The sequence below is a fragment of the Podarcis gaigeae genome (assembly GCF_964106915.1).
Source record: "Podarcis gaigeae genome assembly, chromosome: 8".
NCBI lineage: Eukaryota > Metazoa > Chordata > Lepidosauria > Squamata > Lacertidae > Podarcis > Podarcis gaigeae.
In genome coordinates this window covers 21,678,179-21,696,521 of record NC_139684.1, presented here as the reverse complement: position 1 = coordinate 21,696,521, position 18,343 = coordinate 21,678,179, and the positions used below count along the sequence as shown (strand labels likewise).

General features: G+C 45.4%; 1 pseudogene across 1 annotated transcript; it reads left to right on the top strand.

Annotated features, from left to right (window-relative positions):
• Positions 1 to 4,738: 4,738 nt before the first annotated feature.
• LOC310850184 (small ribosomal subunit protein uS19 pseudogene) lies at positions 4,739 to 5,274 on the top strand (annotated as a pseudogene). Its single transcript has one exon. The product of its transcript is annotated as a small ribosomal subunit protein uS19 pseudogene (transcript).
• Positions 5,275 to 18,343: the final 13,069 nt, after the last annotated feature.

Here is an 18,343-nt window from a genome sequence, read left to right as displayed (position 1 = left end):
AGAAGGGGAGCACATCTCCATCACCTCCTAAGATGGTTGGAGCTCCTCCTGTCTTGGTGTCTGTTACCTTGTTGATAGGGTGATGAGCTCCTGCCCGCATCACCTAGGAACAGGGGAAGCTGAACATTTGTTTATCTAGCACTGACCGGCAGCAGCTCCCCAGGATTTCTGAAAGGGAGTCTCTCCCAGCCCTACTTGAAGATAACAGGAACTGAACCTGGGGCCTTTTGTATGAAAAGCTCTATATACTTCCCTACCTCTCCTTAATGCCATTGTTTTTCACCCCCTAAAAATGGCACAACTTACCAACCATGTTCAAAACACAGCTTCCCATCTTGACTCCAGGCAACAGTGCCTGGGGGAAGAGGAATGAGGCCTTTGTGTCCCAACCAAGATGTAGAGGCATATCTAATTACCCAGCAGCAGCCCAACAGACAATTGCTCTTTCATCAGTGGAAAGAAAATGTTAGAGACTTGTGTGTAAAGATGCCCATTTTGTGTTTCAACATTTGCCGTATAGAGGCTAGTAGGGGCTTGGAGCGGCTCCGGCTTATCTTCTCATAGTAAATTAGCAATGCATAGCATGTACAGAAGCAGCGGGGGAAGGAAGGGAAACCACATGGCATATGCAAGTTATGAGATGAAGAAGCACAACAGAAGTCGGGAGATCCAAACCAAACAACATACTTTGAAAGCCAATCAGAAGCTGAGGAAGTCGCGTCAGACATTCGGCTTCCAAAAATAGTTTGCAAACTGGGACACTCACCTCCGCGTTTGGAGCGTTCGGAAGCCAAAACATTTGAGAACTAAGGTGTTTGAAAACCAAGATACGGCTGTACTACAAAAAATGATGTGATGACCACCAACTTTTAGGCACCTTCAGAAGGGTGTTTAGACCAATTCATGGAAGAAGAAGAAGAAGAAGAAGAAGAAGAAGAAGAAGAAGAAGAAGAAGAAGAAGAAGAAGATTGCACCAGGCCAGGTGCGTAATCAGTTCAAGCTTTTAAAAGCTGAACCTTAAATAGTTTGAGATACTTCCCAAACCACTGCTCTAAGGGTCAGATCAATAGAGCTATTTTTAAGAAGAGAAGCCCCTTTAGATGCCTTCATGTTTCTGGATTTGTTTGTGAGGTTTATCAACCAAGGTTGCTTGAGGACATGGAGACATCCGCAGCACTGACTCAGTGACACCTGCAAGCCAGATGCTAACCCATCCCATAGAGCAGCATGAGCAAGTTCAGCATATATAAACTGTTAAAATAAACACACTTGTCATGCACATTTTTTTACAAAAGCGCTCCCTTTAATGTAAAGCATGTGTGCTCCGTAACAACGCATTATCTTTTCTCGTAGCCACAGCCCACTAACCACAGAGCTGAACCACTTGGCGTCCACGTGTGTAAATACAGGGCCAGCTACAATTTGGGGGGGGGGGGGACTAACCAACCAGCCAATCATTCTCTCAAACCAGAATACAAATTAACAGCATGAGAACACAGAAGCAGATGTTCACCTCTCCAGCCACTTTGACACAATGCACCTCGAGAAATTTACAGTAGCAAAACGTGGCAAATGTAACCAAGGCAGAGGCCCATAGGTAAGGGTGGCCATCTGTTGATGTTCACAGGCATTACTCGTTCTGAAATCAATAACCAACCCACCCACCCCTACTGTAGGTGTGGTGTCACATTTTTCCAGTTACTCAAACACAAACAAGTTGCTCTCATTTGGGATAGCTTGGACTAAGGGAAAGGCCATTTTACAAGAGGCATTCTTACTAACACCCACAGTGGAATATGTTGGGTATGTCTAGTTTCCTGCATGCACTACAGTTCCTAGACTTTCTTCTGTTGATATGTCTACCTTCTGGGGCTCCTTTGTGAGGAAGGGTTGGATACAAGTGTAATATAGACTAGACTAGACTAGACTAGACTAGACTAGACTAGACTAGACTAGACTTCCTGTATACTACTTCACATGGGCCCCTTCAGCCATAAAAATCCAAGTTACCAAAAACAAACTACCGTACTTTGTTCTCTTTCCCCACCCTGCAGCAATCTATTGAAGGCAGCTGCTCTTAATTGTGATCTCCTCTCCATGTTCAATTATGCCAGGGTGATGCAGTAGGTTTTTTCCTTTAAGAAAACAAACCCATTACGGTCCTACGAGCTTTGAGAAACATTTACATACAGATTGTGCCAGCCGTTCCAAAACAAAACAAAAACTTAAGGAAAGAATATATAATCAAGTCTGTATGCTCAAGTCTTATGATAACACAGAAGCCTTTTCAGGTCCAAATTATAATGCTTGACGATAACAACATCAGGGAAGATTGTGTTTACTCAACTTCGCCTAAACTTAGCCAGCTGCAGGAATTTCGAATTTAACTCTCAGATGCTCAATTGAGGAGAGCGTGGTTGTGCTTAGGTGTTTGTGGGCTTCCCATAGTCATCTGGTTGGCTGTTGTGAGAACATGATGCTGGACTAGCTGGGCCATCAGCCTGATCCAGCAGCTTCTTCCTTTGAAGCTTGGTTATTCACTGACAAAACTGGGGCTAGCAGTACTGAGGCTTCTTATACTGAAGGGGGAAGCTGTAGGGTCATTTCAGGTTCTAGGTACATCCTCTTGGTGTCTGATTGGTGGAGAAGATGTAGCTGGGCCTGTTGGCCAGCTGGTACTTGTGGGAAGTCATAAGGAAGCCAAAAGGGACTGCAGAAAACCCCACCATTAGGGCTACCAACTTGATATGGATGGAAGAGAGCATAGCAGAGAGAGCATTTGAAGAGTGCTTAGAGGGTGTTCCCTACTTTACACGATTTCATTTAAGTGCACAGGAACCCGGATCATAACCCCCGTGTTAAGGGGGTGAGGAATGCCTGTACTCAGACACTAGGAGACAGGAATGAGGGTGGATTTCGGATGGGAAACTGGTGTGTGGCTTCTCTCCAGATTGGGAACACATTCCAGATTAAGGCTCTGCACAGCTGCATCTCCTTTAAAAAAAAAAAAAAAGTCTGATGCCAGAAACTGTGTGGCAAGAGGGCTCAAAAGTTGCAGGACCACGGATAGCACCAAGGGTGCAATTTGCTCCCACAAAGGTTGAGACCAAGGGCTTATCCACACTCATCTTTTGCACTGCTCTTTTAGGCACAGGTCCGCGCTTAAAAGTTCTGTGTCCGAGCATGCGTGCTTTGTGCCCCCAAAGTTTTCCCCACGAAAACCTGCTCTTTAGCACTCAATTGGAACAAGCATCAATTTGGGTTTTCCGTTGACTGCTGTTTGCTCTTAGCTTTAAGGAGTGGGTTTTTGCAGGGAAAGCCGGGGAGGGGGAGGTCACCCAGACACAGAGCTTTAAAGCACAGACCATGCATGAAAAGAGCAGAAGAGTGTGCAGAAGCCCCAAGCCTAGTTTTCTCCCTGTGCCATTGGACCGGTGAGGTCCTGTGGGAGGTGCCCAATTCCTCAGGCTCCAGGGAAGCTGAGCATGAGGACAGAGCTCTGGCCCTATGGGCACAAAAGGACATTTTGAGGGTTCACGTCCATCAGCCTCATTGGTCTGAAGCCCAGCAGCAGATCTGGTTCCTTAACTCAAGACTCTGTATCCTCTAACTCTTGGCTGCTGCTAAACAGTGGCCATATCGCACCAGTTCTTAAAGACTTGCACTGCTTGCCAATATAGTTACCCTCTGAATTTTCAAGGCCTTGGACAACTCGAGATTTACATACTTGAAGGAGTGTCTGTCCAAATAAACCTGTCCAGGTGTTAAGCTGGGACATGGACGCCTTCCTCAATGTCTTCCCATAACCAGGAGACATTCATTGTGCAGTGATGCCAGAGAAGAGCACCTTAACAGTGGCACCCAGACTGTGGACCTCCCCCTGCCCTCTGAAATTCATCAGACGCCAGCTTACAACACAATTTTATTGTGACCTTCCTAGAGCACTTTGGCTATTGAAGAGGCTGTAGATATGTTAAGTCAACAAACGAAGCAGGCCTTAAAAAACAAACAAACACGAAAACCGAAAATACCATAATGTGTAATTTCATCCCTTAGTAATTTATGCAAAAGTCTCGGTAACGTAATATACATGTATCACCACTGTCGATTATGAACTCTTTTTAATTGCTTTGTTGGTTAATAGCTTCCACTGTTATGGAACATGAGCATTAATTCATTTAGGTTTCTTTGGTATCAACAGACAGGAGGGGGTGTTTTATCCCTCCCTGCTGTTCAAAACCAACTCCATCATATCACACGCTGCACAAGCTGTGTTTATAGCAAAGCAGTTGCAGTAGTTATCCATTTGTAAGGTTTCATTATCTGTCACAGCAAAGCCTTTGTCATAAAGCGAAGGAGGAAGAAAATGATAGCAGCTTGTAAAAATGGGAGCTCAAGGTGCCCTGTGTTTTGTAGTAGACACGTGAAGTTTACAGGCACATACACAGAGGCAAGTATTATTTACCATTCTATGATGCTGCCCGTCAGCAACAGGGAGAGTTAAAAGTTTGCTGCAGGCTACTAGGAGGAAATTTCTACAGAGCAAAAAAGATAATGAATGATAGTAATGTTCTGCAATTATTCAGGAAATCTTTTGTGGCAGTTAGAAGAAACGAAAGAGTCAGGTGAGTTATTTGCAATAATTCTCTTTAAAGATCAGGGCAATACATTGCAGACTTTGTAAAAGAAGGAGAAACATTATGTGTGGAGTTGCTGTTGGCATCTGTCTGTCTCAAAAAACAATGGAATGCACAGAGGAAACTGCGGCCAAGATGGCAGAAGTGGAGCAGAAGAAGCAGCATACTTTCTGGAAGGTCACCTATCTGGGTGTTGACCTTGACCAGCTCCTTGACATGTCCTACGAGCAGCTGATGCAGCTGTACAGCGCCTGCCAGTGCCAGCAGCTCAACCGCGGCCTGCGCTGCAAGCAGCACTCCCTCCTCAAGTGGCTGTGCAAGGCCAAGAAAGAGGCCTGGCCCATGGAGAAGCCAGAGGGGGTCAAGACCCACCTGCGAGACATGATTATCCTTCCAGAAATGGTGGGCAGCATGGCTGGCGTGTACAATGGGAAGACCTTCAACCAGGTGGAAATCAAGCCTGAAATGATTGGCCACTATTTGGGAGAGTACTCCATCACTTACAAGCCCATTAAGCACGGCCGACCTGGAATCGGGGCCACCCACTCCTCTCACTTCATTCCTCTGAAGTAAGGGGATTTGGGAAGCGTTGTCTCTCTCATGTAAATAAAAGGGTTTCCCAACAACAACAACAAAACAATGGAGTGCACCTCCAGATTCTCCGGATTTAGCATTGTTATTCGTTAGCATAGTTCTACTTTTTATTGATGACTTGGAGAATGCACAGTATAACTAAAGTAAATCAGAGACATCCAGGAAGCCTATAACCCCAGGAGATGGCTCTTTTGTGACCTCACAGGTGCTCTTGGGTCAAAGGCTATCAATTATGCAATCCAGTCAACCTTCTGGTTTGACAGGCTCAGTGCTTCTGTTCAACACTCTAAGTTGCGCCCTGTAAATGCACATGAATTTTTTAACTGTAATTTGCAATTAGTTTCATTGTAAGTCTGCTCCACAAAATAAGGCTCTAACAAGCTGCCAACAGGGGTAGTCATCACTTCTTTGACTTCAAGCTACTCTTGTGTATTTTAGACCCCAGGTGAACTAACTTTCTCCTGCTTGTGCCTGGAAGCAACTTAGCAACAGCATCAGCTTCAAATGGCATTAATTCTCCTCATGCTGTATTTAAACTGTGAAGTGCTGTGCTAATTTCTTCTTTAATTTGAAGAGTGTGTGAATACCATCATCAAGGCAACATTAATTCTCTCTCTCCTTAGGCTCAAGGGGAATGAATTCTCCTCAGTCTCACAAAGCAAAGATTCAGCCAGGGCTATACAAAGGAATGTAAATACTGTACAGCTTCTCAAGCATTTTGGGGAAGCAAGATGGCAACCTAAAAAAGCTGGGAGGATGACCTTGTTCTGCACACTTACTAGACTTTCACCACTTGGTATTCCATGGTCATAAAAGAGGCCCTTTGAAAAGCATTTCAGCTATTCTGAAACTGCACCCTGCAATATGTAGGGGTTGAAACCTAGAGAAACACTGCTTCCATTCAGAATTGGCATATACAAATGAATAGATACGGTGGCTAAACAGGCTTGAATGTTTTGAATGATTAAGCAGGAAACTCAAGGAGAATGTAAACCAATAAAATGCACTCAACCAAAGAGGCCTAGAATGGCCTCAAGGAGATTCAAACAGTATGGCTTATCTGCCCCCTTTTGAAAATATAATGTTGGATTTCCTCACCATGATATCCCAGGGAAGGCTACAGAAATATAATGTACAATATTAAAATCAGCTTTAAACAAATTACAGCCAAGAGACATGTGTAGGTCCTAACACACGCATGGATGGACGCACGAACACACACACACACACACACAAATATATATGCATCAGGTGTAAAGAGGTCTGTCTTTGAGCACATCAGGAGAAGAGTTAAATCGCAGTGTCAGTTCCCATGAGGCTGGTCCCTCTCTAAGTCATTCAAATGTCCCCACAGCCATACAGGAGCTTGCTGATATATAAGCAGTTCCTATATACCCGTGAGAAAAATCTAAAGCAGCCTCACCTCTGCCTTGACATGTGTGACAAGCATGGTTGTTTTCTGGTGCATTGTTGGCCTTACATGCCCTTTGGGGGGAAATCGGGAGATGCTCTTAAAAAGCATCTTTTGCACTGATTTACCCATGATACTTCCAGGTTTGAACACATGTCTGCAAGGGGTCCTTCTTAGTGACAATAGTGATTCCCATACATTTTTCCACTTGAAAATGTTTGGTGATCTTGGAGGGACCACTTCATGATTTTTCTACAATTGTAATGCACTATGCTGGATGCCTAATCCCAGAGTCGTCCGCGACTGGACTGTCAGGGGTCCTTTACCTTTACCTTTCAAATTGCTGAAATATACTCGGATTAGGGATTAGGGACGCAGGTGGCGCTGTGGGTTAAAGCCTCAGCGCCTAGGACTTGCCGATCGAAAGGTCGTGGTTCGAATCCCTGCGGCGGGGTGCGCTCCCGCTGCTCGGTCCCAGCGCCTGCCAACCTAGCAGTTCGAAAGCACCTCCGGGTGCAAGTAGATAAATAGGGACCGCTTACCAGCGGGAAGGTAAACGGCGTTCCGTGTGCGGCTCTGGCTCGCCAGAGCAGCGATGTCACGCTGGCCACGTGACCCGGAAGTGTCTCCGGACAGCGCTGGCCCCTGGCCTCTTAAGTGAGATGGGCGCACAACCCCAGAGTCTGTCAAGACTGGTCCATACGGGCAGGGGTACCTTTACCTTTACCTTTATGCTGGATGCCACATGCTTTTTAACTGTATTTTTATTGTTTCTTTCATTTTCTTACTTTGCAATTGTTATCTACCAAGCTTGGATCCTAGAACAATAGGCAAGTAGGATTCTAGAATGCAACAACTGATTGGCTTGCAGGAAAAGACCAGTCAGGCTCCAGGAGGGAAGCAGAATCAGCCAATCAGACGGAACTCATTGTGTAAATAATGTATATAAAAGCCTGAGGTTTTGGTGGGGGCAATTCAATCACTGTTTTACAAGCTGCAATAAAAAGCATGAAATCACTACAGGACTCCGAGTATATTTCAGCAATTTGAAAGGTAAAGGTAAAGGACCCCTGACAGTCCAGTCGCGGACGACTCTGGGATTACAGCGCTCATCTCACTTTACTGACCGAGGGCGCCAGCATTTGTCTGCAAACAGTTTTTCCAGGTCATGTGGCCAGCATGACTAAGCTGCTTTTGGCGAAACCAGAGCAGCGCACGGAAACACCGTTTACCTTCCCGCCGGAGCGGTACCTATTTATCTACTTGCACTTTGGCGTGCTTTCGAACTGCTAGGTTGGCAAGAGCTGGAACCAAACAACAGGAGCTCACCCCATCGTGGGGATTCGAACCGCCGACCTTCTGATCAGCAAGCCCAAGAAGCTCGGTGGTTTAGACCACAGCACCACCCACATCCCAATTACTTTGCATTTTACTATATTGCAATTTGTGCTCCATAGAATTCAAACTGCAGTACAATAAAATACAATACAATACAATATAAGAAATAAAAGAAGCAGTACTAATACAGTTTAAATCAAGATGAATATTTAATGTGGACACACCATGGACCACTTGACTGACACTCACAGACCACTTGTGGTCCATGGACCACAGTTTAGGAACCCCTAGGTTACAAGCTGGGTTCCCATTTGTGCAATGCTTTCCTCTCACACAGAATCTACATTGGGGCCTTTCAAGCAAAGACCATTTTCATTTCCCCCAGCTTGACTTTCCTGAGCTTAATGTGGTATTTCAAGCCGATGTTCTTTATTCAGCTCTTTCATTGATTGCTCTTTTATATAACGTATCTCTCTTTTTATGTGAACCATCCTAGAAATGCTCATTCATTCATTCATTCATTCAGCGAATGTCTTTCCTATTAATACATTGATTAATGAATCAAGTTTCAGGGCTATCTCCAGGGCTATCTGCTCGCTGGTGGTGAATACAAATTGTTCTCAACATCCATCCAATTAAGGCCATATGAATAAGCATTACATCTGAAATCCTGTCCATGCTTCTTAAGAGCATTGATCCACAGCAGGATGCACAGTTGGGTCCCCAGATAGCCCTCCAACACCATTATTATTATTATTATTATTATTATTATTATTATTATCAGCAGCAGCAGCAGTGGAAGCCATTTCATTAGAGTAAACAGGGCACTGCTCTACCCTGTTTTACATATCACTTGGGAAGACAGGCAAACTAATGCCAGTGTAGTGGAAGAAGCAAAGATCACCAGTGTTACAGCAATGATTCTTCAACATCAACTTCGTTGGACTGGTCATGTTGTGTGGATGCCTGATTATCATCTTCCAAAGCAACTACTCTATTCCAAACTTTAAAATGGAAAGCGTAATGCTAGTGGTCAACAAAAGAGGTTTAAAGACTCTCTCAAAGCAAATCTAAAAAAGTAGCATAAACACAGACAACTGGGAAACACTGGCCTGCAAGCTCTCCAATTGGAGAACAGCCTTTACCAAAGGTGTCATGGGCTTTGAAGATGCTCGAATTCAGGATGAAAGGGAGAAACGTGCCAGGAGGAAGGCATGCTTGGCAAACCCTCACGGTGATCAACTCCCACCCAGAAACCTATGTCCCCACTGTGGAAGGACGTGTGGATCCAGAATTGGCCTCCACAGTCACTTACGGACTCACTGTTAAAACCGTGTTTATGGAAGGCAATCTTACTCGGCTACGAGTGATGGCCAAAGAAGAAGAAGCTCTACCAACCTCAGTCTGCCCTCAGCTAGCTCCCACTTGCCTTGCCTTTCTCACATATAATCAATGAAGGGGTGGTTCTGCCTGTTACTGGCTCTGCCTTCACCTCCTGTTGCTCTCCCTGCCTTCTGCCCTTCCCATCCCAAAGGGCACCAGCCACCACTGATCATAGGCTATTATAAAATAGGCTTCTAAATGGCTTATCTACCAGCAGTGGCCAGATCCGGGGAGCCACCCACTAAAGTGTGTCACTTGATGTAGCCTTTCCTTGCAAGGGAGATTCTCCAGTTTCCCCTTTGGTCTAATTATGATTCCTGCTCATGCTAAGGGCCACGTTTTATGTGAACTGGTTTGCCAAAATCTGGGGCAATCCACACACACACAAAAAGCTCAGAAGGTGCTCAGTAGAGACTAGGACTCCTGAGTTTCTGGTCCTTGTGCTTAATGAATGTTCTAAATAAAGGAAGCTTCACCGCTGTTCTTCATGCAACACACCTTCGGTTCAGTCAAGCCACTTCCCCCATGCCCAGCTCCACAAATACAATCAAAGCTGGATCAGAAAACACAAGATAGGCATCCGACAGGCTGTTTATTCAGTAAACAGCTGCAGAGTGGTTTGCTCTCCATTCTTTCCAGTGACACGTTTTGGCAAGAAGCCGGGCCAGCAGTAAGCACCATGCTATTAAAACAGGAGAGCCAGGTAAATAAGGTGCCCCGAGGCGAAAAGGCCTCGAGGTCAGACGTGGAACACCGGAGACACAGATCTATGCTTTATAGAGACAAAACCATTTCAAGGGATGGATGAATCAGTTTGTTTCCTGTCAGTGTCACTCATGTGCTTATTCATAGGTCTGTTTCACCCTGCTCCGCATTAATCTGGTGTTTTTTTTTCCTCTCTCTCTAAAAGATCATGAAAATTCACATTTAAATACACATCTTTGAATTTACAAAATACACCTTTATCTAAAAAAGAAAAAGCTTTCATAAACATCTTTTGCTACAGTTTATGAACTACGGAATATGAACCAGAGACCTTCTACATACAAATCATCTGTTCTGCTGCTGTGCTCTGCAGATCTCTCACCTTTTCTCTTCCCCACCCTAACTTAGCCAGGCACATATCTGGCATGTGCACACACAAAAATCAACATGGAAACTTTTAATAGGTCACAGCAAATATGCCACCATTTTGCTATTCCCCCCACTCCCCTTTAAATATCATCAGCACTAAATAAAAAAAATAAATGGCACAATGCCAGACTCCCAGAATGAGAAAATCCTAATCTACAAATCATTCCAGGAGGAAGTTAATTTAATGGGAAAAACTAGTGGGTGGCAGTGGGTGGATAAGGGGAACTTAGCTGAGATGGTTACAGTGTGGTGCTGATAACGCCAAGGTTGCAGGTTTGACTCCCATATGGGACAGCTGCATATTCCTGCACTGTAGGAAGTTGGGTTAGATCAGGCAAACTCCGGCCCTCCAGATGTTTTGAGACTACAATTCCCATCATTCCTGAGCACTGGTCCTGTTAGCTAGGGATGATGGGAATTGTAGTTTCAGAACATCTGGAGGGCCTGAGTTTGCCTATGCCTGGATTAGATGGTCCTCAAGGTCCCTTCCAACTCTATGTTCCTATGCTATTAGGGGTAGAACATGAGAAAGTGTCCTAGGAACCTAACCTGCATTCTGGGCTACGTGAACACAACACACTAAAAAAATATACATTACTTCCCCAAAAAGAATCCTGGGAACCATAGTTTTTTCAAAGGTATTGGGAACTGTAGCTCTGGGGGGGGAGACTACAGTTTACAGGGGGGGAAGCGGTCTGCTTTAAACGTATGCCTTAGTGTCACTTCGCCAAAGCAATATGTAAACAGTATTTATATCCTGCCCTTCCTCCAAGGAGCTTTGGGTGGCACACATGGCTCCTCTCTCCATTTCATCTGCACAACAGCCCTGCAAGATTGGGTACACTGAAAGAGAGCTGGTGCCAAAGTTGCCCAGCAAGTTTTGTGGCGAAATAGACACGAGGCCAGATGTCCCTGATCCATGCCGAATGGTCAGCAACCACACCATATTGGCGCCCATGTGCCATTTGATTTCCCTTTTGGCTGCATTCAGGGCCTCACCCTGCAAAATCACACCAGCTCGCCTGACCCTGCAGAACCACACCAGCATCGATTCTCCTGTTACCAGTTTTAAACAGGTTCCCGTCCCCTTAGCAAGTGCTGTCCAGACTTTCCTTCCTTTGGGCACCTTGAAGGCCAGCAACTTAGAACTCAAACAAGCAAGCCATCAGAAGATCTACTGATAAAAAGGTTGCATCTTACCTAATCTCTCTCTCTAGCTTTTGGTTTAAAGGGCTGCCCTGAACCCAAATGCTTCAGAGGACTCCCAGGGAAAGCAACAGAACATCAGAGATCCTCTTTGAGGAGAAGGAAGCAAGCGCGTTTAAGAAGGGAAGGATCCACCCAAGTGGAACTCCTCGGTCTTCTCCAAGTTAGAGAACCCAAAGCGACGATGTTTTCAGCTCCTTGTCATACTGCTTTCTGTGTTTCATTACGTTTCCAGATAAAGAGCAAAGGCCAGAGACAGAAGGTTCTGTTGCAACCATAAACGCTACCGAGCTGTTCCTGTAGGAGCTTGTTAGAGGTTGCCAAACTCGCTTTCTCTTCAAAGAGGGGAAGAAGTGCTAGCAGTACAAAAACCAAAAGACATCTAGGGAGAAATTGGTGGCGGGGTGGGGAGAGAGAGAAATGTACAGAGCACATACCTCAGTTTTCACTCTTTTTCATTGGACAGAGAGTGCAGCTTCAATGCTTCTGTCTCCTGTGCATACACGGTGTCTCCCATGTAGAAATCTCAAAAGAGAGAGAGAGAAAGCAAAAGCTCCTCCCATGTATATTTTGCATAAGGAGGGCCCGGAGATTACAAAGCAACTTTTTATCGTCCTTGTTCCAACAGCTCCAAGGTAACAAGTTCTGACGGAGGAGGAGGAGGCCAAAGGCAAGCAGAGGGAGTTTACCGGCCTTAGGTGGACTTCATTCTGCCTCTCGCTCTCTCTTGTTTTCAAACAAACGGGAACTTGTTCTTCAGGTTGGGAGCTGAAAGAAAACTGTTTGTGGCTATATTCGAGCGCGGTGCTGCCTTGTGCACCGGCAGGCTGGGGATGATAAAAGGCATGTTCTGTTAACTCGCAGGCTCCCACGTGGGCGGTCAGGTTAACCATTAGCACACAGACGGGATGGGCTTGGAGTTTTGGACTTCCTCATCCCACTGCCAGGGGTAGTCGCTCCTTCGCCAGGTCTGTTGTAGCAACAGCGAAGAGAAGGAAAGAAACAAAACAGGTTTTCATATCTGCAGTAGTTCAACGCAAACATCTGGCATCGAAAGCTTATTCTGCATCCTTATTTATTATTTTAAGGGGTGTGTGCGGTGCTGCAGCATAATGCTCTGCATGTCGAAAAGCCCGGGTTAAATCTCCCAGTGTCTCTGGTTAAAAGGATCTCAGGTCCTGCCGAGACTTTGGAGATACTTTGCCAGTAAAAGTAGACGAGATTGAGCAAGACATAGGCAGTACTGCATGCAAATCATGTATTTAGCTGTATACAAAGTGAATACGTGCAGCTTTATTATATCCGTATAAAAACCATGGGTTCAGTTCATGGGGTAGAGCCGAAGGTTAGTGGTAGAGCATCTGCTTTGCATGCAGAAGGTCCCAGATTCGGTCCCCCTGCATTTCCAGGTCGCTTTATTGGCCGAGGGAGCCGGAGTACAGCTTCCAGGTCATGTGGCCAGCATGACTAAGCCGCTTCTGGTGAGTCAGAGCAGCGCATGGAAACGCCGTTTACCTTCCCGCCGGAGTGGTACCTATTTATCTACTTGCACTTTGATGTGCTTTCGAACTGCTAGGTTGGCAGGAGCAGGGACCGAGCAATGGGAGCTCACCCCGTCGCAGGGATTAGAACCGCCGACCTTCTAATCGGCAAGTCCTAGGCTCTGTGGTTTAACCCACAGTGCCACCTGCGTCCCTTGCCAGTCAGTGTAGACAGTACAAAACTAGACGGCCCAATGGATCTAAGGCAGGTTCTAACATTCCTACAGGGCCACCAGTTTCATGCTTCATTCAGGTGGTCTCTGCGGTTGTGGTTCAGGCGGGGAACATATTCATATTGATTTTCAATTACCTCTTTTATATTTTATATTCTGTTTCACTGTGTTACCATTTTAATTTCATGGCATTTGAACTGTAATATGAGAACACACATAAGAAATAAAAGGATATATTTAAAATAGATGAATAAATGAGTAAATTAAGCTAATGCAGAATCTGCAGGAAATATATATTAAAAAACAAAGTTAAGGAACCGCAGAAAGAGGGCGAAGGAAGTCGAGTTTTGAAATGTTAAAATGACTGTAGAATTATTGAAATGTATAAAACTGAAAGTCATAAATAAAATTAATAATAGTAATAGTAATACAGTGGTACCTCGGGTTAAGTACTTAATTCGTTCCAGAGGTCCGTTCTTAACCTGAAACTGTTCTTAACCTGAAGCACCACTTTAGCTAATGGGGCCTCCTGCTGCTGCCATGCCACCAGAGCACAATTTCTGTTCTCATCCTGAAGCAAAGTTCTTAAACCGAGGTACTATTTCTGGGTTAGCAGAGTCTGTAACCTGAAGCATAATGTAACCTGAAGCATATGTAACACGAAGTACCACTGTAGAAAGGATTTTGAAGGTTGGCTGTGTTTCAGTTTGTGTACTGTTTTGCAAAGTGCAGATTTGGCAGGTTCATAATGTGCACTAAATTGAATTTTCCTAGTTCTCACAGACGCACTGCTCTCAAATAAAACTAAGGCCCAGTTTCCGCTTGGGCAGGTGGATACATGACTCACATTCCAGATACATTCTTTTGCCCATGAGTGCCCATTGTCAATAGCTAGGTAACACAAAAAGCTAGGCTGCATACATACCATACATTTAAAGCACATGACTTCCCCCAAAGAATCCTGGGAACCATAGTTTACCATTTCACTAAAGTATCATTCCCAGCACCCTAAAACTACAGTTCCCAAAAATCTTTGTATGGAATTAACACTATTCTAGAAAGAGTGAATCTACTGGCAGAACAGTAAAGTATAGCTTCCAACATTGGCCATCTCCATAGTAGGGCAATATCTCACAACATATAACTCTGGTTTGATGTTTGTTTGTGGGTGGCCTGGAATACAGACTCCCATTCTCCCCACCCCCGATCATCATATTCATTGTTATTCCACTGCTTGCCACCCACAGCAGCTGGTGGAGTATTGACAGAAAATATTATTGGTGTGTTGTTTTGCCCTGGCCCTCCTCAGTCACTCCTCCCTCAGTTAGTTTTGGGGATTAAACCGCAGTTTGCTTGTCTGCAAGATCTGGGGTTACACAGTGCTCTGAATGGGGTGGGGAGGGGCTTCCCAGTCTTTCAATACATTAAAACAATTCCCAGCCTTCATCTTCCAACTGATACAGAACTTCAGCTTAAAGCAACCAGGGATCAGATTGCATTGCTGAAGGCAGGAGAGTCCTGAACCCCTTCTCGCTTTTCACCAAAAACAAACCCATCCAAGAGTCCCTGCAATATCAAAGAAGGTTTTGTTTTTATTTTTTTAATAGCAGGAAGCAACATGGAGAACCTTGTTTCTTCTTTATCCACAGTACAACCAGGAGCTCTGGGCACCATGAGTTCCCATCACCACATCTGCAGATCACTTAGATACAATGCTTGTTCAAGACAGAGCTATAATTTGCAATGAGGTTTGCAGGGGGATCTGTAACACAGCAAGAGGAGATCTACTTATTGCAACACCTGGACTTGGGGCCATCTCATATTCCTCCCTGCCTGCTGCAGCAAACTCTCAGAGAAGTTAAAAAAAAAACAGTGAAAAGAGGCTGAGGAATCATTTGGCATGCACACACCAGCAGCACAACAGAAATTATGGGTGCTTTAAGTTGAGAAAGCAGAGGGTAAGAAATTATAGAAGGACTGAAGGGGAAAGGACAATAAACAGACCCTGACCCAGACATTTATTTTATTATTACATGTCTCGTGCAAATCTCATATGAGCGGCAAACAGAAGCCAGAGTGTGGTAATAGAGGACTTGCTGATTGGAAGGTTGGCGGTTCGAATCCCCACGACGGGGTGAGCTCCCGCTGCTCGGTCCCTGCTCCTGCCAACCTAGCAGTTCGAAAGCACATCAAAGTGCAAGTAGATAAATAGGTACCACTCTGGCAGGAAGGTAAACGGCGTTTCCGTGCGCTCTCTGGTTCGCCAGAAGCGGCTTAGTCATGCTGGCCACATGACCTGGAAGCTGTATGCCAGCTCCCTCGGCCAATAAAGCGAGATGAGCGCTGCAATCCCAGAGTCAGTCACGACTGGACCTAATGGTCAGGGGTCCCGTTACCTTTACCTTACTGAAACACGATCACTATGTCCATTTCAGTTTCTCTGTCTTTCATTTTCCACCCCAATGTTAAGTTCAGTTCTCCACATTTCCACAACAGTTTGCGTTACACACACACACACACACACACACACACACACACGATAATTCAACAGCAAACTAGTGTGAATTTTTCCAAACGTACACAGTTCTGTATGCAACTCTCTCTAACATACGCGTTTTTGCAAAACGGTTTCCCAGACATTATATAATATTTTATATGTCTTTTTTCCCACCAGATAGATACATTTTCATGTACGCCTTACCCTAATGTGTTTTGGCTCGCTTATTGTTTCAGAAAGCGCCAATTTTGAATGCAAACTGGATTGGATTTCTCTCCCCCACCCTGCCATTCCTAGTCACTCGTGGCACATGACAAACTGGCCACCCAAAAAATAATGTGCTACGGACTGTCCACAGTGGCAGGGACTGCCAAGGTACAGCAGGTTGTTTTTTACTTTTGGGATTTTCTGCGGAAAGGTGAAATTTGGACAAAATGTAGAAAAAGCACAAGATGCCATTTTTATGACGGCAACATCATGTGGCCAGTACAAAAAGAACAAAACATTAGAGCTTAATCAGCACCAAGTCCATAATAAGTTGCTGTGTGCAAGCGCGTTCCCCACTCCACAAATGTCTTAATTCATTGCCTGGTAAGGAGGACTACAAGAAAGCCCCAGTTCCTGGTGTTGCAACAAGCAAATTGCTCATCAATCAGGTTCCCTCTCGCTGCTCCAGAGCCCAGAAACCTCTTTGCAAATTATAGCTCTGCCCTCACCAAGCATCAGGCTGAGCATCCCATAGACAGAGCTGTAAATCATCCCGCCTCCAAGTCAGAGCACTGGAGTTGCTTAACAGCTTGGAAGTGGCAGCCTGGGAAAGTATACGCAGAAGGTGTCCAATTAAAAAGAGAAATTGCTTGCAACCAAATATATTGCAAGAACACCAGAGAGTTATGGCCCCGCTTCCCCTGCCAACTAAAGGAAGGAATTTCCTAAAATGGGAACCCATTTTCAAACGAACCTCTAAGAAGTCATAATTGTGTTACATAGGAGGCTGTCTTCTGCTGATGGGGCCCACTGGTCCATCTAGCTCAGTATTGTCTGCACTGACTGGCAGCTGCTCTCTGCAGCTTCAGGCAGGGTTCTCTCCCAACCCTATCAGGAAATGCTGGGGATTGAACCCAGGGCCTCTCTGCATGCAAGGCAAATGCTCTGCCACTGAGCTACCACCCTTTCCTTTCCCCCCGGTTTTTCTTCGAGCGCTCACTCTTTCCCTCTGCCCTACTTCCCCGCTGCTCACATTATAACTAAAATATCAATAGGCAAGAATCAAAAGGGAGAAATGCAAAATACTTGGGGAGGGGATCTAAAGGATGCAGGATTTGCATCAGCACTCAGCATCCTTTAGAGGCTGCCTTGGCCCGAAAGCCCAGCAGGACTGACGTCTGCCTTTCTTCTCTTTTTAACACAGTAAATCTCATTGGCCCCTGCTATCTTAAGTTTCGACAGCGCCCTAAAAGACAGCTCAACTTAGATCCCATCTGCACCTTGCATGTGAAACAGCATCATGCCACTTTAAGCACTCATGGCTTCCCACCCCCCAAGGAATCCTGGGAACTGTAGTTTGTTATGGGTGGTGAGAGTTCTTAGGAGACCCTTATTCCCCTCAGTGAGCAGGAATTCCTATAGCGGTTTTAAAAAATCCATCCATCTTCCCACGATACTTTGAAAACTGTAGCTCTGTGAAAAGAATATGAGTTCCCTGACAAGTTGCAGCACTTCTTAAGGAACTACTACAGTTTGCAGGAGCCTTTGAGGGAAGCCATGGCTGTTTAAAGTGGTGGGATACTGATTTAAATCCATATTGTGGATGGGGCCTTACAGGAATAGTCAGGAGGTGAAGGTCTGCTGCCTGGAGGTCTTGACATCAGTATAAACTAGGGTTACCAGACATCCCCGGATTTGGAAATCTGTCCCCAGACAAATTCCATCCCTGGAATGTCCCCAGATTTGCAAATCTGTTCCCGGGAAATGTGGCAGCCGCAGCCTCAGCATCCCGGAGCCAGCCTGGTAGTGCAGTTGGCTCTGGCTGGCTTCAGGAGCTGCTCGCTGCTAAAGGGGAACCATGGACGTCTGACAGTACAGATCTCCTTCCCCCTTCCCCCTTTGTTTTGACTGATCGGGGGAGGCTCGGGGGTCACAGGCAGGTGGTCATTGCCCAGGAAGGGCACAAGGCACACGGTTTCTGTGCAAGGCACGGTGCAAAGCCCTTCTTTCGCACCCTGTGAAATATAAATGTGCAGAGTTTTTTAAAAAACTGGACAACGGCCACCCGCCCACAACTCCCGAGCCTCCCCCGATCAGTCAAAACAAAGGGGGAAGGGGCAGGAGATTGGGGGAGACTTGGGAGTCATGGGCACACAGCACACTGTTGCCCAGTTTTTTAAAAAAAAAACTCTGCGCATTTATGTTTCACAGGGTGTGAAAGA